This window comes from Peromyscus maniculatus, chromosome 3 (assembly GCF_049852395.1).
Source record: "Peromyscus maniculatus bairdii isolate BWxNUB_F1_BW_parent chromosome 3, HU_Pman_BW_mat_3.1, whole genome shotgun sequence".
NCBI classification, from domain to species: Eukaryota; Metazoa; Chordata; class Mammalia; order Rodentia; family Cricetidae; genus Peromyscus; species Peromyscus maniculatus.
The window spans coordinates 60176373-60200631 of record NC_134854.1 but is presented as its reverse complement, the minus strand read 5'-3'; the positions used below and the strand labels follow the sequence as shown (position 1 = coordinate 60200631).

The 24259-nt window shown below is 42.0% G+C and overlaps 1 long non-coding RNA gene across 1 annotated transcript in view; it reads right to left on the bottom strand.

The window, feature by feature from the left end:
* LOC121828280 (uncharacterized) overlaps positions 1-20458 on the bottom strand; it is a 29866-nt gene extending 9408 nt beyond the window's left edge. The window contains exon 1 of the long non-coding RNA XR_006070763.2: positions 20086-20458. This is a non-coding gene — a long non-coding RNA (uncharacterized LOC121828280). The remainder of the gene's footprint in view (positions 1-20085) is intronic.
* Positions 20459-24259: the final 3801 nt, after the last annotated feature.

Genomic DNA, 24259 nt, shown 5'->3' with positions numbered 1-24259 from the left:
GATTGTTTGGGTATGTAACTGTAAACTAGAGACTGAAGAGAGAATTAAAGTGAATGGACTATAGAGCTCGGTGTGCTGAGATTCTGTTTTCCCGAAAATAGTCCTCGCCGTTCTTAGTTTCTCTCCTGAGCCCCTGGGATGTATGATATTAAGGCTGGTCCCTCTAATATTATACAAGACACCAGTTACAAAATAAATCTCTTGATTGAAGGGCTTGCTCTTTCTCTGTCTGTGTCTCTGTCCCTGTCACTCTGTCTCCTTTGTCTCTGCCTCTGTCTGTCTGTCCCTTCTTCCTCTTTTTATCTTCAACCTAACAACTAAGGCATTTTTAACTGGAAACCATGTTCCTCAAAATTCTATATTCTATCTCCCACAACTTGAGAAAATGAGATCCCCCTCCCTTAGCAGACAAGAGCAGGCACTGTGCTCACTCTCTGTCAGGCTCCAACTTTCCAGTTCCCTTCTTGATGTAATCACGAGATAGTTCCCTTTGTATGGCTGGAAAGGAGTCTGCTCTGTGTTTCAGTAAGTGTAGGTTTCCTCCGCCAGCAGCACTCTGACACGTGTCTGGAGGGAGCAGGGCAATGTCTTGCTGTAAATGGGACAAAAAGAAAAAAATGGTGTGGAAATGTTATTGCTGCCTGGCATCCTCTTTATAGCCAGACAATGTTTTGAAATGCACAGCGTTTGATTTGAGGTTGGGTTTGGATTGGTGTCTTAGGGTTTCTATTGCTGTGAAGAGGCACCATGACCATGGCAACTCCTTTAAAGAAAACATTTAATGGGGGTGGCTCCCCTATAGTTTGAGAGGTTCAGCCCATTATCATCATGATGGGGAGCATGGCGGTGTGCAGGCAGACATGGCGCTGGAGCTGAGAGTGCTACATCTGGACCAGAGGGCAGAAGGAAGTCCACTGACTCTCACACTGGGGGAGCTTAAGCGAAAGAGACCTCAAAGCCCGCCCCCACAGTGACACACTTTCTCCAACAAGGCCACACCTCCTAATAGTGCCACTCCCTTTGGGGGCCATTTTCTTTCAAACCACCACAGGCGGCTTACATTTTCAGAGGTTTAGTACATTATCATCATGGTGTGACATGGTGGCATGTAGGCAGACATGATGCTGGAGAAGTAATTGAGTGTCCTATATCTTGACTTGCAGGCAACAGGAAGTGGTCTGTCTCATTGAATGTGTCTTGAACATATACGAGACCTCAAAGCCCATCTCCACAGTGACACATTTCCTCCAACAAGACCACACCTACTCCAACAAGACCACACCTCCTAATAGTGCCACTCCCTTTGAAGGTCATTGTTTTTCAAACCACATTCCACTCCCTGGTCCCCAAAGGCTCTCTATAGCTATATCATAATGCAAAAATGCATTCAGTCCATCTTCAGAAGTCCCCATAGTCTATAAAAGTCTCAAACTTATTTAAAAGTCTAAAGTTCAAAGTCTTTCCTGGGATTCATACAATTTCTTAACTGTAATCCTCTGTAAAATCAAAATAAAAAAGCCAATCACATACTTCCTACATATATTGCACAGGACATACATTACCATTCCTAAAGGTAGGGAAAAGAGGCCACAGTGAGTAAATACAAAGCAAGACTGAAAATCAGCTGGACAAACTCCAAACTCTGCATCTCCATGTCTGATGTCAAAATGCTCTCCACATCTCCAACTCTGTTCAGCTTTGTTGACTGTAACACACTTCTTTCTCTTGGGCTGGTTCTTTTCCCCGTTAGCAGCTCTCCTTGGCAAGTATCCCACAGCTCTGGCATCTCCAACATCTTGGCATCCCCAAGTCAATCCAGACTTCAACTTCAAAGCTTCATGCAATGGCATCTCTAGGCTTCCATTCAGGGATATCCCTGACACATGCCTGGCCTCAGCAGCTTTTCTTAGTTGTCGAGGTAAATTCCATAACCCCTTTCTTCTATCCTTGACTTTCAAGCCAAAACCATGTGGCTGAAGCTACCAAGTTCTGCTGTTTGCTGGGGCTGGAACATGACCCCCTAGTTCAATTCTATCTTCACCAGCTTTCTATTTTCTTTTCTTTTTTTTTTTTTTTTTGGTTTTTCGAGACAGGGTTTCTCTGTGTAGCTTTGCGCCTTTCCTGGAGCTCACTTGGTAGCCCAGGCTGGCCTCGAACTCACAGAGATCCGCCTGCCTCTGCCTCCCGAGTGCAGCTTTCTATTTTCAATGTTTTTCTTCACTGTCTGAGGTTGGCTGTCCTTGAAATTGCTCTGTAGACCAGACTGGCCTCAAACTCAGAGATCTGCCAGCTTCTGCCTTCTGAGTGCTGAGATTAAAGGCATGCACCACCACACCTGGCTCTCAGCTTTTCTTTCATTACTTATTACAACTTGGAAACTTAGATGACTGGGATCTTGCCCTGAGGTCACCACTCCCTTTATTTCATTTTTTAATCTGTTTATCTCCTTGAGCACAGGACTTAGTTCCATTCCACTTTCTGGTGCCCCTTTTCTCAATCTGTACATTTTATATTTTATTTGCTCAGCTTGCTCCTTTTCATAAATCTTCATCATAGTTACCACTAATAACCACACAACAGAGTCTATACTAAGCTGTTTTGAGATTTCCTCTGCCAACGGAATTAAACCAAAATTCTTCACTTTAGCCTCAGGCAGACTTTTCAGACAAGGGCAAAACACAGCCACATTCTTCCCCAAAATAATTCAAGACTAGTCTCTAGACCACACGCTAACATTCTTCTCCTCTGAAAGCTCTTGATCCAGGCGCTCACAGTTCAGATAGCACTCAGCACCACTGTCTGCCATGCTCTGCTAGGGTGGCCCACCAAGCAGCACTTAAAGCGTTCAACTGCTTTTCAAATCCACAGTCCCAACATCCATTCCTTCAAACATAAGCATGGTTAGGCCTATAACAGCAATACCCCAGTCCCTAATACTAACTTCTATATTAGTTAGGGTTTCTATTGCTATGAAGAGACAACATTACCCCAGCAATTCCTTTAAAGGAAAACATTGAATTGGGGTGACTTACATTTTCAGAGGTTTAGTACATTATCATCATGGTACAACATGGTGGCATGCAGGCAGACATGGTTCTGGAGAAGTAGCTGAGTGTCCTATATCTTGACTTGCAGGCAACAGGAAGTGGTCTGTCTCATTGGGCATGGCTTGAACATATATGAGACCTCAAAGCCCACCTCCACAAAGATACACTTCCTCCAAAAATACTACACCTACTCCATCAAGGCCACACCTCCTAATAGTGCCACTCCCTTTGGGGGCCATTTTCTTTCTTTTTTTGTGTGAGTATGTACACATGTTTGTGTTTATGTTTTGTGCACATATATGTATATTCATGTGTATGCAAGTGCATTTGTGTATATGTGTACAGTTAGAGGACAGAAATGGATATGTGGTATTGTTCCTCAGGAGAAATGCAGCTTGTTTTCTGTTATTTGTTCTTTTGTTTGTTTATTTGGTTGGTAGTTTTTGTTTGTTTGTTTCTTGTTTTTTTCTCCATTTTTATTTATTTATTTATTTTTCTATTAGCAGCTTGATACAGTATAAATTCTTATCCTAATGGTGAAATGTTTCACTGATGCTTGCCCAGTGATTGAGTAAAACCAAAACTTATTATAAGCCTCAGTCATCCTAGGGTCCCCCCTGCTATGTAGCCTCCCTGGTTCTGTGGGTTGCAGTCTGATTGTTCTTTGCTTTATATCTAGTATCCACTTATGAGTGAGTATATACCATATTTGTCCTTCTGAGTCTGGGTTACCTCAGTCAGGTTGAGTTTTTCTAGTTCCATCCATTTGCCTACAAATTTCATGCTGTCATTGTTTTTCCCCCGCTGAGTAGTACTCCATTGTGTATATGTACCACATTTTCTCAATCCGTTCTTCAGTTGACAGGCATCTAAGTTGTTTCCAGGTTCTGGCTATTATGAATAGTGCTGCTATGAACATAGTTGAGCATGTATCTTTGTGGTATGATTGAGCATTCCTTGGGTATATGCACAAGAGTGGTATGGCTGGGTCTTGAGGTAGATCGATTCCCAATTTTCTGAGAAACCGCCATACTGATTTCCACCACAACTGGCATGACCTGAACACAAGCATGGTGTCTCTACAAATCAGGTCTGTACTATCTGGCTTTGAAAGTTGGAAAAGTTTCTATGATGCTTTTGACCCTTAGTGGACACTTATATTCTGTTGCTGGTATCACAGGAAAAAATGGGATCCTGCAGGCCTTTGGACTCTTCTCAATAAAGGAAGACATCCTCCAATGCCATTAAACAAGGCCAAAACACAGGGTTTGTTCCTCTGGCAGCTTCTGGATTATGCTGTATTCAATGCAAGTCCAAGTCTTTTCAAACCCCTTCAGTTCTTCCCAGCATGCATTTCAGCCAGCACTATCATGCTATAGAGGTATCATTTTGAAAGGCTTCATATGGAACAATCTGGAGGAAAGATCTGCTACTGGGTCCTTTTGAACTTAAAGATTATAATTTTTTAAGTGACATATGTCTTTTCATTTTCTTTTTTTTTAAATTTTTTTCCACCCGCCCTTTTTTTTTTAATTTTTATGTCTTTTCATTTTCAAGTGATCTTAGTAGATATTGCTAATTATAGTATATTCTAGAAAGCAAGCATGCTATATTAGGAATTATTATGTCCACAGAAACTTTCAAATTATTATTATTATTATTATTATTATTATTATTATTATTATTAAGCTAGCATAGAAAATAAGGGGGTTAGGATATTTTAGTATATATATTATAGTACTTTGTCATAGTTGGCCACCAACTACCTTCCACTGCCCCTTCATCCTCACAATGGTCCCTAACCCAATAGTCCTATAAAATCGTCTTCAATGAGAATTACCTAGATGAACCCCAAGACAGAGAATTTAAGAGATCATAAATTTGATCAAGGAATGCAAGAAATTTAAACAAGAGACACACAAATAGCAACAAACAACTGAGCGGTATCCAAGAAAAGACAAATATATAGCTGAATGAAATGAGGAAGAGTAGTCAGGATCTGAGAACAGAATTCAGTGAAGAGAAATTCTGAAAAAACCTTGAGCCAAAATGAAGATGAAATTGAAAATTTTCAATAACCCAACTAGAAAACTGAGAGGAGAATATTGCAAATAGCATGGACCAAGTAGAAGACAGACTCAGGCTTTGAAGATGAAGTAGATGTAGGAAGCATGTGGGTTCTGTGCTTACAGATAAACTCTAGGGAAACCAGGAATGTTAAACATGCAGGGTTGTCTCTTCAAAGCGAAGAAATGTATAACCTGGGAATGGTGTGGTTAATGGCCTGGTGACCTTAGCACTAGGTGAATAACCAGGACACACCAGCTCACCTAGACTCTTATATTTAGCTCAGTCAATCTATAGTTGCACATCCTCCCTGAGACCCTTCTCAGGAGCATTGTTTACCTTGAGGCCGCCTCCTCAGTTAACCTCTCATCTTAATGGAAGATGTTACTCAAACTTTACAAGAGTTTCTACGTAATCATGTCTTAAGCTTTGTGGGACACACAAGATTGAGTTGTCACCAGGAAACTTTTCTTCCAGATTGTGCTGTGCTTAAATATGCCTAAAATAAACTGCCCAGTGTCTGACTCACAAAATTTGAACCAACACTGACTACTGAGTCGTGTTGAACTGACTCTCTTTCTTGCATCTCCTGGATTAATACTCTGCTGGCCATGGTGTTTGCAGAGACCCCCACAGAGGGGGGAATGTGGCCACTTAAGCAAAATATATAAAAACTTTAAAACACACAAAAGAAACATCCAAGAATTATGCAACACCATGAAAAAAACCAACTCTTCATGTTGTAGGCACAGATGAAGAAGAATCATCCTAAGTCAGTAGCACAAACCATACCCTCAACAAGATCATGGGAAAAAATTCCCCAAATTAAGGAAAGACAAACCTATACAAACACAAGACACCAAATAGACATGGCCAAAAAAGAAGATCCCTGTGGCATATTATAGTTAGAACACTAAATATACAGAACAAAGAAAGAGTGTTGAAGGCTACAAAACAAACAAGTAAACAAAAACCTGCAAGTCAAATACAAAGAAAAATCCATCACAATAGCTGCTGACATCTCAATGAAAACCTTAAAAGCCGGAGGAACCTGGAACAATGCACTCCAAGTTCTAGAAGACAGTATTCAGCAAAACTATCTGCCATAGTTGAAGGAGAAAGAAAAATGTCCCATGACATAAACAGGCTAAAAGAATTCATGCCCAACCCAAACCAGCCTTACAGAGACTATGGGAAGCAACACTCTGGACTGAAGAGAGAATTAAGCATAGCTGATAGACTATAGAAAGAAGACAAAAGAAGTCACAATTACCGAAACACAAAACAGGACTAAGAGTACACAGCCAAAACAAATTAAACTACTGCAATCAACACATGCTTTTCAATAACAACTTTAAATGTTAACGACCTCCAACTAAAAGACACAGGCTAGCTGAATGGACTAAGAAACTAAATCCATGTTTCTTCTGTTTACAAGAAACTCATCCCAGCTGGGTGGTGGTTGCATATGCCTTTAATCCCAGCACTCAGGAGGCAGAGGCAGGTGGATCTCTGTGAGTTCAAGGCCAGCCCGGTCTACAGAGTGAGTTCCACGACAGGCTCCAAAGCTACACAGAGAAACCCTGTTTTAAAAAAAGAAAGAAAGAAGGAAGGAAGGAAGGAAGGAAGGAAGGAAGGAAGGAAGGAAGGAAGAAAGAAAGAAAGAAAGAAAGAAAGAAAGAAAGAAAGAAAGAAAGAAAGAAAGAAAGAAAGAAAGAAAGGAACTCATCCTAAAGTAAAAGGATGAAAAGGGGGTATTTAAGTAAATGGGACCAGGATGCAAGCAGGTGTCACTATCCTAATAGTTAAAAAAAAAATAGACTTCAAAACAAAACCAATCAGAAGAGATAAAGAAGGATGCTTCATTCTACCACGGAACAGTGATCCAAGAAGACACTGCAATCCTAAACATATATGCAGCAAACTTTGGCACAATTAATTTCATAAAAGTATGCTATTGGAATTAGAGACACAGATTAACTGCAACTCAGTAATAGTGGGTGATTTGAACACCTCACCTTCTCCAATAGACAGTTCATCTAGACAAAAAATAAACAGAAGCGTCAGCATTGAATGACATTATACATAAAACAGATCTAACAGATAGCCACCAAACACCATAAAATATACATTCTACTCAGCAGCCCATGGGAGCTTCTCTAAAATAGATCAGATCTTGGGACACAAAACAAATCCTTTTTTTAAAAGATTTATTTATTTTATTTTATGTGTATGAGTATTTTATCTGCCTATCCCCTGGAACTGGAGTTATGGACAATTGTGAGCCGCCATGCAAGTGCTGGGAATTGAACCTGGGTCCTCTAGAGGAATAGCAGTGCTCTTTACCACTGAGCCATCTCTCCAGCCCCCCACAAAACAAATCTTAACAAATTAAGAAAATTGAAATGATTTTATGTATTCTTGCTGACCACAATGCAATAAAACTTAAAATCAACAGCAAACAAAACCCTAATAATTACACAAACACATGGAGATTAAGAAACATATCATGGAATAATGAATGGGTCAAAAATGAAATCAAGAAAGAAATCTAAAAATGTCTGGAATTAAATGGAAATGATAACACAATAAGACCTCTAGAATACATTAAAAACAGTCCTATGAGGGAAATTTATGGCTCTAAATGATTACATTAAAAACAAACAAATAAAAGCAACAGAAAGTACAAAAGCCACTTAATGATGCAACCCAAGAATTTGGAAAAACACGAACAAAAATGAATAAACTAGAAACAAAGAAAATACAAAGAATCAATGAATCTAAGATGAATTTTTTTAAGAGTAATAAGATCAACAGACCTTTAGCCCAATTAACCAAAAGAAAGAAACAGATGTCACAGATTAACAGAATCAGTTATGAACAGGGAAACATTTCAAGAGACAGTATATTAATTAAGAATATTCTAAGGGAATGCTTTAAAGACCTATACTCATTAAGTTATAAAACATAAAAGAAATGAATACATTTCTAGATTCATCCAAACTGCTGAAGTTAAACCAAGAAGAGATCAACACCTTAAACAGAACCATAACAAATAAGGCGAAGGAAACAGTGATAAAAGGTCTTCCAACTGAAAAAAGCATAGGTCCAGATCACAACAGAATTCTACCAGACTTTCAAAGAAGACCTACAGCCAATACTTCTTAAATTACTTGAAAGAAAGAAAGAAAGAAAGAAAGAAAGAAAGAAAGAAAGAAAGAAAGAAAGAAAGAAGGGAGGGAGGGAGGGAGGGAGGGAGGGAGGGAGGGAGGGAGGGAGGGAGGGAGGGAGGGAGGGAGGGAGGGAAGGAAGGAAGGAAGGAAGGGAAGGAAGGAAGGAAGAAAGGAAGAAGGAAGAAAAGAAGGAAGGAAGGGAGGAAGGGAGGAAGGAAGAGAAGTACTTCTAAACTCTTTCCATGAACCGATTATCTCAGTTAAGGTTTTTATTGCTGTGAAGAGACACCATGATCATGGCAACTTTTATAAAGAAAACATTTAGTTGAGGCACTCACAGTTTCAGAGGTTCATTATCATCATGATGTGGGGCAGGGCAGTGTGCAGGCAGATGTGGAATCCACTATGTCTTGACCAGAAATCAGCAAGAAGTCAACTGACTGTCACACTGAGGGAAGCTTGAGCAAAAGAGACCTCAAAGCCCGCCCCCACAGTGACACACTTCCTCCACAAGGCCACACCTCCTAATAGTGCCACTCCCTTTGGGGGCTATTTCCCTTCAAACCACCACACCAGCATTACTCTAACACCAAAACCCAGTAAAGACAGCAATAACAACAACACATCAAAACTATAAGCCAATAGTCTTGATGAACATAGTTGTAAAAATAGTCAATGAAGAACTTGGAAACAGAACGCGGTATATATAAAAAAGATCATCCACCACAATGAAGTTAGCTTTACTCTGGAGATAATAAATCATATAAATGAACTGAAAGACAAAGACCATATGATCATTTTAATAGCTGCAGAAAAGGTGTTTGACAAAATCCAGCATGCCTTCATGATAAAAGTCCTAGAGTAGGGCTGGAGGGAACATACTTCAGCATAATAAAAGCCATATATGACAAACCCACAGCCTACATCATCCTAAGTGGAGAAACACTTGAAGCACCGCATTAAAATCAGGAAGGAGACAAGGATGTCCACTGTCCCCACTCCCTTTCAATACTGTCTTAAAGTACTAGATGGGGCAATAAGGTAAGAGGAAGAGATTATTCAATATTCTTATATATAGATGATAACAAATTATGTGTAAGAGACACCAAAAATCACCACCAGAAAACTTGTAGAAATGATCAATAACTTCAACAAAGTGGGCAGAATGTGACATTAACTTACAAAAATCAGTTTCCTTTCCATACACCAACAACAGCTGTAGTGAGGAAGAGATTGTGGACACACTTCCACTCACAAAAGCCTCAGAGCAGTAACATACCGAGGTACAAACCCAGGAAGTAAAAGAACTCTACAAGGAAAACTTTAAAGCTCTGAAGAAAGAGACTAAGAAAAATTAGAAAAATGGAAAGACTTTCCATGCTCATGGATAGATAGAATTAACGTGAAAATGATCATTCTACCAAAAGCCATTTACAGATTCAGTGCAATCTTAATCAAAATCTCCACAGAAATAGAAAAAAAAAATTCTGAAATTCACATAGGACCACAAAAGACAGTAACCAAAAGATAGTAGCCAAAGCAATTCTAAGCACAATGAAAAATACAGGAGGAATTACCACTCCAAATTTTAGGGTATATTACAGAGTCATAGTAATAAAAACAGCATGGTATTTTCACAAAAACAGACATGTAGACCAATAGAATAAAATAGAAGACCAAACATGAATGTACTTAACTACAGCCATGTGATATTTGACAAAGATGTCAGAAACATACATTGGAGGAAAAAAAACTTCAACAAATAATGCTTGAAAAACTGGATGTCCACATGTAGAAGAATGAAATTAGACCCATTGTCACTCTGCACAAAAATTAGCTCCATATGGATCAAAGACCTCAGTGTGAAACCTGAAACTGCTAGGAGAAAAGAGAGGCAGAGCCCCAGAAGATACAGATGTAGGGAAGTACTTTCTGACTAGGTCTCCCTCTGCCCGGGAATAATTAAGGCCAACAATGGGCAGTGGATCCTCATGAAACTACGAAACATCTGTCCAGCAAAACAACAAAGAAAGAAAGAAACAAACAAACAAAACACAGACTAGTGAAGATGAGGCCCACAGAGTGGGAGAGAACCTTTGCCAGCTATGCATCTGATAGGGACTAGTATCCAGGATACATAAGGAACTCAAAACAAAGACTCAAGAAAACAACCCAACTGAAAAATGGGGTACCGATCTGAACAGAGGGTTCTCAAAAGAAGAAATAAAAATGCCTAAGAAATACACTTATTCAACATTTTTAGCAATTAGGGAAATTCAAATTAAAACTATTTTGAGATTTCCTCTCAACCAAGTCACAACCGCCAAGATCAAGAAAACAATTGATAACAAATGCTGGCCAGGAGGTGGGGAACAAAGAACCCTCATTCACTAGTGGGGTAACGAGACCCAGAAAGACAAATTGCTACCCCAAAACAGGGTCTTTCGTGTATTCTATCTAGCCCTGGCTGGTCAGGAGCTCCTTATATAGAGCAGGCTGGCCCCAAACCCACAGAAATCTACCTGCCTCTGCCTCCTGAGTGTGAAGATTCAAGGTGTATGCCTCCCCCCACCCCACTCACATGTCTTTTCTTATTTGTGGTTCCTAGCTCCAAGTACATAACCTGGGGTAACTACAGAAACCGGGAAAGTATAGATAATTGGCTTCAGAGGGCCCACACCACTGTGGGTGGTGCCATCCCTAGGCAGGGTGAGTCCAGACTATGTCAGAAAGCTAGCTGGGCAAGACAGAGGGACAAACAAGTAAAGTGCCATTCCCCATGGTTTCTGCTTCCTTGAGCCCCTGCCTGGGCTTTCCTTAGAGATGGACTATAACCTGTCAGGTGAAATAAACCCTTTCCTTCCATGTCGGTCAGTGTTTTATCACAGCAACAGAAAAGCCAACTAGAACTGCTGGCCTCAGCTCCACAGTGTTTAAAGCTAGCTTAGTCTATATGAGACTCTGTGTTAAAACACAGACACAGACACACAGACACACAGACACAGACACACACACACACACACACACACACACACACACACACACACAGAGAAAAAGAAAAGAAAATCATGATTCATTGGAGGCCAAAATATTAGCACTCATAGGAGTTTAGAAGTTTGCTCCAAAATGGATGATTTTGAGTTCAAAGACTTGAATAAGCAACTGCAGATATGGTAGAAATGGTGAGAAATGGAGTCAGAAGTGGAGTCTGGTCACGTGACTGAAATGTTACAAGTGTATCATAGAAGTTGAATGCACAAGGAACTTCTTGTAGAAGAGCAAAGAAAGTGCTTTCCCGAGATGGAGTATCCCCCAGGTAAAGATGCTGTGCATGCTGTTGGATTAGGAAGATGAGACAGTAATTTAGTTACTATAGCAACAGTAGGAGTTGAGTAACAGTCGAAAAGGTTGGTTCCAAATTTGAAAGATGTTCTGCTGTGGGTAACATGGTACCCAACAGCATCTTGTGCTATAGATAAATCTTTTGTGAAAGAGTCAACTGATATAACAAATATCACTGTTGACTTATGAAATTACCAAAACCACCCCAGCCTTTCATACCTCATGCCCTGTTTGATCAGAAGCCATCAGTACCCCCAAAAGATTATGATTAATTCTAGAAGATTGTTAGCAGTTTTTTTTTTTAAAGGATTTATTTATTATGTATACAGTATTCTGCTTGCATGTGTCCCTGCAGGCCAGAAGAGGGCACCAGATCTCATTACAGGTGGTTGTGAGCCACCATGTGGTTGCTGGGAATTGAACTCAGGACCTCTGGAAGAGCAGTCAGTGCTCTTAACCACTGAGTCATCTCTCCAGCCCTGTTAGCAGTTTTAGCAATACGGTATTTTTAACTGAAGCATGCACATTATGTTTCACACACATCCTTATAGACTATAACACAGAATGAATATAACTTCTAAATTTTAAGTAGCACACATTAATTGTACATGCTAACACAGTGGTTCTCAACCTGTGGGTCGTGAACCTTTTGGGATCACATATCAGATATACTGCAAATATTTACATTACAATTAATAATAGCAGCAAAATTACAATTATGAAGTAGCAAGAAACAACTTTCTGGTTGGGGGCCACCCCAACATGAGGAGCTGTGTTCAAGGATCACAGCGTTAGGAGGGTTGAGAACCACTACTCTAAAAGGTTACATTTCCATACATGCACATACTCTACTTACCCTCCATTACCCTCCTTCTCCCTCTCCTTCCCCTTCCATGTTTCTAACGGTTCCTTCATTGCTTTCATGACCTTTATTTTTTACCCCAAATTCCACATATGAGAGAAAACACAAAACTGCTTTTGTTGCTCCTCCTGACAAGTATTTCCTCCCACATTCCCTTTAGGACACAGTGGTCTCCAGTTCTATGCATCTCTCTACAAGGGAAAGGATGCCATTTGTGTGTGTGTGTGTGTGTGTGTGTGTGTGTGTGTGTGTGTGTGTGTGTCTGATAAAGCTCCACTGTAGGGCTGGAGAGGCGGCTCCCAGGTTCAGACCACATACTGCTCTAGCAGGGGACCCACACCAGGAGTTACCCACACCAGGAGGCTCCCAACTCTCTGCCAGTCCAGCTCCAGGGGATCTGGCACCCTCTCCTGGCCTCTGCAGGCACTGCATTCATATACACAAACCCCTACACAGACACACATATATATACACATAAGCAAAAATGTTTTCAACATTTAAAACTCACTGTGTCTACCAGCACCTTTTCTTTTTTTTTTTAGATTTATTTATTATGTATGCAGTGTTCTACCTACATGTGTCCTTGCAGGCCAGAAGACGGCACCAGATTTCATTATGGGTGGTTGTGAGCCACCATGTGGTTGCTGGGAATTGAACTCAGGACCTCTGGGAGAGCAGTCAGTGCTCTTAACCTCTGAGTTAACCTCTGAGCCATCTCTCCAGCCAGCACATTTTCTTTATCTGAGTGGTACCCAGGCTGATTCCACACACATTCTGTTCACTTCATGTAAGCTTTTCATTTCCCACAGGGGCCACTGCAGTTCAACTTAGAGCATTCACTGCATGGGATTGGCTTTCTTTGGCATCCTCTGAATTACTAATTGTGGGATAAATTTGGGTTTTGGAATGTGTTAGAAGGCTTGCTCATTCTTATTTTTAAAAGAATGGAATGTCTCCCTTCTCTGTCTGTCTCTGTCTCTCTGTCTCTGTCTCCCTTCTCTGTATCTCTGTCTCTGTCTCTCTTCCCTGTCTCTGTCTCCTTTCTCTGTCTCTCTCTCTGTCTGTCTGTCTGTCTCTCTCTCACACACACACACCACACACATCTGAATTTTTTTTTATTTTGAAGAAAAGGAAATGGCTGATGCTTTTGCATGATTGGAATGAGAGGCATGTTCTTTCAACAAGTGGCAAAGGATTAGAGATAGAAACCCATTTAATGAGAGGAATCTTTAGACCACCCACATGCAGAGGCTCTTTCCTGGGCCCCATAAAGAGACCTAGCAATGTGTTAAAATGTCACATTTCTGTGAAGTTTGTACTAGTGTGACATTTATCATAACCACAGTTAGAGGGTTATTTCTTTATCAAATTTCTCTTGGTCATACTTCCTCAGGCTGGGTGCTACTTGGATCTGGTTGAGAGGGGTGAGGAGTCAGGGGTGCCAATGGAGTTTGGGATTCTTAGGGTTAATAGAGTCAATCTGTTTGTCATCATTTCTGTGGAGCTGTTATTGCAAGGTGGCCTAGTGCAGGAATGCTCCCCAAAATCCTGCCACCCCTCAAATGTCAGCCCTGTGAGTTGACATACAGGTATGGACTGGTGGTCCTGCTGTGATAAGAGTGTGTGCCCAGCACTACAATGATGTTGGTAGAGGCACAGAGCAGCTGGTCCACAGTGAACTCTGATAAACCTTGTTAGACGAAGATGATGCTAAGCTCAGGATATGATTCTCACAGATATCTAATCAAAATAAAAGTGCTCTTTGGTCAGAAATACATTCAATAATGTAGCATACTCAGTCGGGTGGTGGTGGTGGTGGTGGCGGCGGCGGCGGCGGCGGCGGCGGCGGCGGCGGCGGCGTTGGCGACAGCGCACGCCTGCCTTTAATCCCAGCACGCAGGAGGCAGAGGCAGGTGGATCTCTGTGAGTTCGAGGCCAGCCTGGGCTACAGAGTGAGTTCCTTCCAGGACAGGCACCAATACTACACAGAGAAACCCTGTCTTGCAAAACCAAAAAAATTAAAAAATAAAAATAATAATGATAACAACAACAACAATAATAATAATATAGCATACTCAATTGTAAATAATAATGTGCACTTGTATAGGAATCCCTTAAAAAATTTCCTACAAGGCATAGGCCTGTGACACAGTCACAAAGAATGTTTTCTGAAGGCAAAGTTGCACCTCTTCTGTAGTCTAACGATGAATCATAAGACAGTTACTTCAAGCTGGGTGTGCTGGCGTACTCTTACAATCTCAGCACTCAGAAGTCAGAGGCAGGAGGATCACTGCCAACTTGAAGCTACCTTGGTCTTTGTAGTAAGTTCCAGGCTAGCCAGGGTTACACTGTCAGACTCTTGTCTCAAAGGCAATAACAAAAATTGTACTAATTATGCCAGAAGAGCAAGCTCTCTTTCTGGAGAAAATTCTGCAAACTTGCTGTTCTATGAACAGGCAGTCAAAGAAAATGCAGCCAAAACATAGAAAAACACAGGGTTTTGGGCAAAAAATGTCAAAAAATTAGGTAATGTTTATGGTATTTGTCATCTTCTTTAAAAAATGTGATTTTATACTATGTATTGTTTAAAATTATATTTATATTCATGCCTAGTTTGCATTTATGAAATTCAGTCCTGTTGGTCACAATAAGCCTTTAAAATTACATTCATGTTCTAGAAGACCTAGGTATGCCTCTAGTTACATTGTGACTTCTCTGATAACCATAGCAGAAGAATTACAGAAATCAAAATATTGTAATAATATGTGATTGAATTTAAGGTTTAATTCTACAAATTACTTTAAAATACAGGTTTCTCAAAATGTGTGTGTGTGTGTGTGTGTGTGTGTGTGTGTGTGTGCGTGCGCGTGTGTGTAGGGGACACGTGTGTGCCACAGTGAGCATGTAGAGGACAGAGGACCAGCTCAGTCTTTGATTTCCACCTTGTCTGAGATACAGCTCTTGCTCACAGCTTCGGATACCAGGCCAGCTGGCTGGAGCATCCCAGGGTTCTCCCATCTCCTCTGCCATCTTAAAGAGGCGCACAGGTTACAGAGGTAACCAGCTTTTCATGGGCTCTGGGAATCCAACCAGGTCCTCATCCTTGTGCACCAGGTCCTTTTCACATACATCCGCTCTGCCCTAAGATGCAGCTTCAGGGAGGAATGGCTTATGCCACAAATGTGCACACCTATGAAGTCCCTCTTAAACCAACATAGAAAACATTTTCCTCATCTCCCAAAAGTTCTTTGTGCTACTTTCTAGCAAATTCTTCTCCACCCCAAACAGGAGGTATTCTGGTTTTCATCACCAGAGATGAGCTTATCTGTTTGTGAACTTCACATGGAAGGCCTTACACAGGATGACCCCTGTGCGTCCGACTTCTTCACTTACATATGTAGTCCTTTCCCAGGCCAGGTTGACGGCGCTAAGGCAGGCTTCGAGCACCTGTAACCATGATCTCTGCACCTGTGGGGATGTCTCTGCAAGAGATTAGAGTCAAGACCTGTCCTCCCTAGTGTAGGGAGACATCACCCCACGTGTGAGGCTTGGAGAGGACAAAAATGTAGAGAAGGTGCCTCCTTTCCTGAGCTAGGGCAGTTACCGCTCCCTGTCCTTGGGTCGGCCATCTCCAGGGCTTACAGCACCAACTCTACCCACCCCACCCAGCTTTCCAAGCCTTTAGAATCAGACTAAATTAGAGCCAGCAGCTTTCCCAGCCCCATCTTGTGGACCTCAGATGGCAGAACTTCTCAGTTGCCATAATCATAGGAGCCAATCCCCACAATAAATTCTGTCTCGGACTTCCTCTTTATATCCATATCCATATCAGCTATATTAATCCACCTACCTATCTCTCGTCTATCTTTTATCAGCTGCCTATCTATTATCTAATCTATCTGTATGTATACATCACTTCTCCCTACTTTTCTGAAACTAAGTTTCTTTAAAGATTTATCTCTGCTGTTGTACACATCAGCAATCCATTCCTTTTTCATTGGTGAGTACCATATCACTATTTCCCTATTTGCCTGATAAACATTTGAGTGATTTTTAGGCTTCATCTATTATGAATAAATATACTATAAATATTTGTGCCTAAGTCATTTGGGGAAAGATGGATTTTCATTTCTCTTGGGGATGTGCTGTAGAATTGCTACATCCACGGTAGGTAATTAGCTTCATAAAAACTATTGAAACGTTTTCCAAGGCAGTCGCACTGTTTGAACTTCTAATCAGGGGTTAATGAGAGGCCTGGTTATTTTATATACTTATCTGCCTCCTAATAGGTGTGAAGTGGGGTCCTCCGTGTGCTGTCAATTTACATTTCCCTGATTAATAATGAGGCTGAGTGCCCTCTAACTCGCGTACTGACCATCCCTCCAGCCTCTTTTATGAAGTGTTCCCTAATAACTTACACATTTTAATTCAGATGATCTCTCATTAGTGTTGCATGAATTCTATAAATTCAATTCTGAATGTAATTCTTTAATTAGTCCATACCCATCTATCTATCACCTACCTCTCTCTCTCTCTATCATTTATCAATCATACCTTTTTACCCATTTTATAGTCTGTCTTCCATGGCTTAATTTTTAAATTTTGGAACAGTTTTCAAGCTATAAAATTTCACAGATAGTCACTATAATATTATACCTTCACTCGACTTCCTCTAAAAGCTTATACTTCAAATTTTCCTAACATGTGGAGTTTTTTCACTTATCTTACCAGAGAGTTCTAATTTATTCCGGCTGTGGCCAACAACATGACCAGCAAGTTAGTCAGCACATCCATCCTCTCACATAGTAAAGGGCTGTGTGTGTGGAGGGAATATTTAAGACTTGCTCCCGCAAATTTCTGACGTACAGTAGAGTATTATTCACTATAGTAGTCTTGCTGTTCACTGGGTCTCTGGAACTCTCTTCCCATGTCTCCCCACCCCACAGCTCCTGGCAACCACCACCCCACCCTCGGCTTCTGTGAGTTCTTCAGATGTAGATTCTACATATAAGTGAGCACATGCAGGGCTTACACCTCTGTGTCTCTTAGTTCTCTCAGGATAATGGCCTCCGGGGAAGCCTTGTGACGGATGACAGGATCCCTTTCTCTTTTGGCTGGATAACAGCCCACTGTCTACCTCACTTTCACTCCCACAATGTGCACTGGACTGTGTTTAGAGGTGCTACATGAACACGGGAGTGCAGGCATCTCTCTGACCTACTGAGGTGGTTCCCTTGAGTGTGTAACCCAAGGGTGGCATTGCTGGACCATAGGACATTCACTAATGAAATGATGTTGTCTGTTTTTGTTGTTGTTTTGCTTGTTTGTTTATTTTTTTGAGACTGGGTTTCTCTGTGTAGCTTTGCGCCTTTCCTGGAACTCACTCTGTAGCCCAGGCTGGCCTCGAACTCACAGAGATTTGCTTGCCTCTGCCTCCCGAGTGCTGGGATTAAAGGTGTGCACCACCACCACCCGGCTTCTGCTTTACTTTAACTTTGTAACTATTTTAATGTCTCCTACCCCATTTTCAATTACATTTAAACACCCTTCTTCTCTTTGCTAGTTAAGTTTCGTTGGCTTTGCTTCTCCCCCAGGGTTTGTGGTTGGACCTTGTTCACAGTGAATCTGGGTGTTCAGTTCTCCCCTCCTCCCTCATGCTGAAGGGAGGGGTGGTGTGGGTCAGTGAAGCCGTCTTCTGTCCTCCCCACAAAAGCCCTCTTTCCTGTGTCTGTGCTCCCTGCAGACCCTTCCTTCAACAGGCTTCCTTAAAGCATGCGAAGGTCTTCTGAGCAGTCATTCCAAGTGGTGATTTTTCAAGGGGACAGATGCTGGGGAACCCTCTTCTGCTACCTTGCTGTAGACACCCCAGTCTCCAGCATTTGGTATCACCTTGCTTGGAATTCGTGGAGCTTACGAGGGCACAGATGAATGCTTCACACAACACTTGAAACAGTTTGCTCATTATTCCTCTTCTTTCCTCTCCTTCCCCTTAGGGGATCCGTGTGAGCGAAGGACTTGTGCTCCTCTGAGACTTTTCCCTCATTTTTCTTCCCTGTGCTTCAGACACACCTCTGAAAATCTACAGAATTGCTGACATTTTCCTGTTCAGTGCTGGGGACTGAACCTGGGGTCTTGAGCATGTGAGACCAAAGCTGAGCTACAACCAGGGACTTGAGTCTTGGCCTGCCAAGATCTTCCACACTGGAGGGAGGAAGGGGAACAGGGTGGGCCAGGAGGAAGACCACAAATCCTTTGGTGTCTCTTCCCATGAGGCCACGAGTCCTTCCATGGAAGTCCTTCCCACAGCTGTCCCCTCATCTAAACCCAGCTGTCTACCAAAGGTCCTTCTCCAAATATCATCATCTGGGAGATTAGGCTTCAGCATGTAGATTTAGGGGTGACACATTCAGCCCACGACACTGAATCTCAACAGCTTTCAGAAGGCTCTGAGGTATAAGAGAATCAGTTACCTGGCATGCTCTCGAGGTAGGGGTATGTTATTGGGGTTGGGGGAGGCGTATGTGTGTATGTGTGCATGCACCTGTCCTGCCCATGTGTCTTCAGTCTGTTGATCATTGTGATTAGATTGCCTTAACCTCACTTTTTTTTTCATTTGACCTGTGTTGTGCTAAAAACACTTGCAGTTTTAGTGTGACTTTGTGTATTTGTCCTCATAGACCTGTGACTTTCTATGGAAAAGGCAGAAGCTGTTACTGTGTCAGGAACATATTATTATGGTCCTTGGCATCATCAAGAATTCTGCTTCACATCGGGCCAGGGCAGAGGCAGGTGGATCTCTGTGAGTTTGAGGCCAGCCTGGTCTACACAGCAAGTTCCAGGAAAAGTGCAAAGCTACACAGAAACCCTGTCTTGAAAAACAAACAAACAAAACCATTCTGTTTCTCATCTGAAACATTTTTCTCCAAATGTAATATTTTCCGATCCCATTCTCCCTGTCTTGCTTTTGTGTGGCTTTGCACACCTGTTACACTTCCCAGCTCCGCATTTTGACTCCATGTCTCCTGAATACACCTCCAGCTGACATAATCTCTGTGGTGAACCTGTGTTTTTCTTTGAGAGGCAACTGTCTCCTTACATGTACAGAAATGGCTGACATTTGCTTTAGTAAATATTTTATTGTTCTATTTCCAATGCATTTTGCTTTAATATGTCGTCTGTTTTCTTGGCTCTTTAAAACTGTCTTTGGGTATTTATAAAATTTTGAAAATGTATTCTCTTGTTGCCCTCCATCTTCACGCTGTTCCCCCACATGCTCTTGCACCCACGTTTCCCCTCAGGACACAGTCGCTTTGGATGAGGGGCCACCCACTCCATCAAAGCTTCATCTGAACAAGTAAATCTGCATGACCTTATTCCCAAGTCAGGTCACCCTGGGAGATACTGGGGTGGGGGAGGGGTAGCCACGCCAGCACGAGACACAGCCTCAACAACCCTCCCTTTACATATGTGGTGCTCGCCTCAGACTACATCTTTTCAGTCTACACACTGGCAACGCTGTGGTTTCACCCAAGATTTAGTCAATTCCACGTATGGACTGTGGCTTGCCCTCGGCCCGCACCTAACGGGAACTCACGCAGTGTTGTTCTCTCGGGCCGGTCTATCCCACGTGGGACTGCAGCTGCTCCCCTTTCAAAGTGTTTTGAATGGAATCATGGCTGCCACTTGCAGGGAATCTGGTGCAAACCAGCTCTTCCACCTCCAGGACACGCTCTTCCTTCAGGCTTTCCCCGGTTACTTGTCTGTCCAGCTTCATCATTTGAATGTGTAATTCTGGGCGCTTTTTTTCATGCCTGCGAAGGACTCAGCCTGTTAATGTGTCTTAGTTTCTTCCTGCTTCATTTTGTGGAAGGGGATTTTTATTCTATATTGATTTTTTAAACATATATTATGGCAATTTTTAGGTGTTTGCAGTTTCCCATTCGTTTGGAAATGTTCCTTCCTTTCCCAGGCTCGCTGACCAGGAAGGGTGAAGTGCAGCCGGTTTGCCGCATTGCTGGCTCAAGAGCGCCCTCTTCTGTTGATCTGAAAGAATTCTGGCATCTTCAATACAATTTTTTGGGGCAGCCATCTTTTGATTTTACTCTATTAGTTATCACTGTTAATGTTAAAAAACACCTTCATTGGCTGCTAATAATATTTTATTTCTTGATCTGTGTGGTAATTGCAAGGGTGTGCTCATTTTGTGGAAATTCAATATCTGCACACTTACTATATGTGTAAATTATTTACATATGATGTTATGCTTTAATAAAATGCTAAATATGCACAAGTCCATAATTCTCTAATGGCTAATGGATGGAACATTATTATACTGAGGAAAATTATTTTCTATGTCCATCTTTATGGCCAATTCTGCCCCCTTCTGCCCCTTTTTAAGACATGGTTTCACTATGTTGTCCCAGCTGACCCAGAACTGACTATGTAAACCAGGCTGGCCTCAAATTTACAGAAGTCTGCCTGCCTCTGCCTGGCTTAATCTACTCATTTCAATCCATTTGTTACCACATATGTCTGGTCATAAACATTTCCTACATGGTTCTCATACTCCCCAACATTATCTGTGCTCATAGAATATGAAGCCAGGCCTGGGAGAGGTGGGGGGTAGGGAGTGAGAACAAAGTACAATGATGTGCCCCGTGAGAATGCCATAAAACAAAGCCCGTTACTATCTTAGCTAGAAATGTTAATTAAAAAGAATATGGAGGATAGAAAATATTACTGCATCGATCCTTAGGTAGATACAAAGATAACATTTTTATATATTTAAAGATTTATTTTCAGTATTTAAGACTATATTTAGGCTTGTGTGTGTGCACGCAGGTATGTGCACATGAGAGCAGGTGTCCACAGAGGTCAGAGGTGTCAGATCCTCTGGAATTGGAGTGACAGAGAGTTGTAAGCAGCCTGATGTGGGTGCTGAGAATCAAACTCAGGTCCTCTTTCAGAAGAAAAGCAAATGCTTCTATTCACTGAGCCATCTCTCCAGCCCCAAGACACAGCTTTTTTTAAAAAAACAAAAACAAACTTCCTTTTTTATTGATTCTTTGTGTCTTTCACATCATGCATCTCCATCCCATTCATTTTTCCATTCCTTTGCATCCATCCTCTACCCTTGCAACCTCCCCCACAAAATAAAATAAAATTTAGGAGAAAAAAAAAAAGAAAAATCAATCTCATCATGGAAGCTGTAGTGTGACACAGGTAGAACTTTTAAAAAAGAGATTTATGTTTTTATTTACGTGTTTGTATGCAGAAGTGGAGGCCACAAGGGGGCACTGGAGCCCTTGGAGCTGGACTCATAGGTGGTTGTGAGCACCTGATGCTGTGGATGCTGGGAACTGAACTCTGGTCCTCTGCAGGAGCAGTGAGCACCCTTAACTGATGAACCATCTTGCCAGGCTCATGAGAGAACATTTTTAAAAATTATTTTTATATGTTTTTCTGCAGAGCTGGAGATCAAACCTTGAGCATCCAGACAAGTGCTACATCCCCAGTGAGACTTACTTCTGTTTTCTTTTGTTTTTGTTTTTTGAGACAGGGTTTCTCTGTGTAGCCCTGGCTGTCCTGGATCTCACTTTCTAGACCAGGCTGGCCTCGAACTCACAGAGATTCGCCTGCCTCTGCCTCCCAAGTGCTGGGATTAAAGGCATGCACCGCCGCCCGGTTGAGACTGACGTTTTAACATTGGTCTCACTTCATTATTTCATCTTACATTTATTCATACTAATAATTTATTGTCCACTCTATTGAATATTCCACATATAATGATTACATTATCTAGAATTACAGCTCACTGCTCCTGTTGCTTCCTGTGGGCTGTCTTTCCATTTGCCATAAACTGGGAAACGCCCTCAAGGTTAAAGGGAGCCAGGCAGCGTGCGTGGCTTTCCCCGCACCGTCTCCCTTGCCTCGTTCCCTCCACTCCTCTGAGTTGCACACTCTCCTCGTATTTTACGCATATGTTGTATGTCTCGTATTTTACACATATGTTGTATGTCTCGTATTTTACACATATGTTGTATGTCTCGTATTTTACACATATGTTGTATGTCTCGTATTTTACACATATGTTGTATGTCTCGTATTTTACACATATAGTATATGTCTCGTATTTTACACATATATTGTATGTCTCGTATTTTACACATATGTTGTATGTCCATCTCTCACAGTTGTTTCCATTAGGAAAATTAACTGGATGAAGATGAATTAGATAGAAGCATCCAGCTGGATCAGAAGTGTGGCCTGACTTTGTAAACCTTATTTTCCCCTAGCATGCTCAGGAGATCCATTTTCTTTAAAGTTAACGAAGACTCACTATTTCCCATTAACTTGCCTCATGGGAACTCTTGCTGCATGTGGCTTCTGTCCCATCAACACCATTCCATTCCCTTTGCTCATAAGTCAGGGTCATTGCCACACTCAGGGAGAAAGCCCTGGATGTAGTTCTAGCAACAACCTGTCTGCCTGTGTGTGGCACCCCTGAATGCAGGATGTCCCACCTTCTGCTAGGGACCCATTCATCTCTTCCCTGTGAAGGATCTCCTGGTCTCCCGGGTCAGCTTTCCCCTCAGAGCTGGGTCTCCACCAGCAAATACCCTGCAGCACCTCTAATCCCAAGGGGAACTCAGTCTCCCTGTTCAGTGTTTTCTCCATCCCATCCTTGGTACCATCGCAGTGAAAGTTATCATGAGGGCTCCCTTTATTCTCTTCCTGTTTTCTCCCACTCTCCTCAGTTCCGTTTGCCTGGCTTTCCCTTCCAGGATGTGAGTGAGCCTTCCCAAGTCAAAGCTTCCTTCCCTCCATGTGTCAGACAGCATCCCTTCCCTATGACTCACCTCTCAAAAGCATTCAAGACATACTTGCTTCTTGTGACTTCAGTGGCCATATGTCTGCCTGCCTTTTTCTCAAATCTTTGTATCTTTTTGCTATTTATATTCTCTTTAGATGATCAAATCTAGTTCCTTGACTTAAATATCACTTACATGCTAGTAACTTGCAAATAAATACATCCCCAGGCGTCTATTTAGTGCATATTCATGTGGCTGTCCAATAGATCACCAAAGCAAGACCTCATCTCCTCTCTTCAGATCTGTTTCTCATCCGTCCCCTTTTTGGTATATGACCCTATCATAAATACAGTCACCTAACCAGGAGCCTCAGATGCATCTGTGATCTTTTCATATTCATTTTTAAAGTCCATTAACTGGTATGTGAGTGTGGTCACACGTGTGCCACGGTGTGTGTGTGTGTGTGTGTGTGTGTGAAGGTCGACATTGTTTCTCCTTTCTCACCTTGCCAAAGCGGTCTCTCTTGTTTCGGTTGCTCTTTGCACTGTAGCTGGTCCAGGAAGTTCTAGTCAAACTCTCCCGTCTCCGTGTCCCATCTTGAATGAGGAGTACCGGGGTTACAGATTCAGGCCTCGGAACTGGACATTTTAGGTGGACTTGTACGGCTAGTGCCTTTTCCCACAGAGCCATCTCCTCCACCACTGTGGCTTCCATCTTCCTGCAAATTCCTTCTGGTACAAAACCTATCTTCTTAGATCCTACTGCTGGCTGAGTACGGTGGCGGAGGCCTGTACTCCGGCACTGAGCAACCTGAAGCAGGGGATGGAGAATCTGAGCCCACCCCGAGCTACATATTGAGACCCTGCCCCCCAAACCAAACAACAATCCACTTCTATTTTGCGTCGCAGCACCAAAGCCCCCGACCATCATCCCTTTCCGGTATGGCTTTGTAGATGG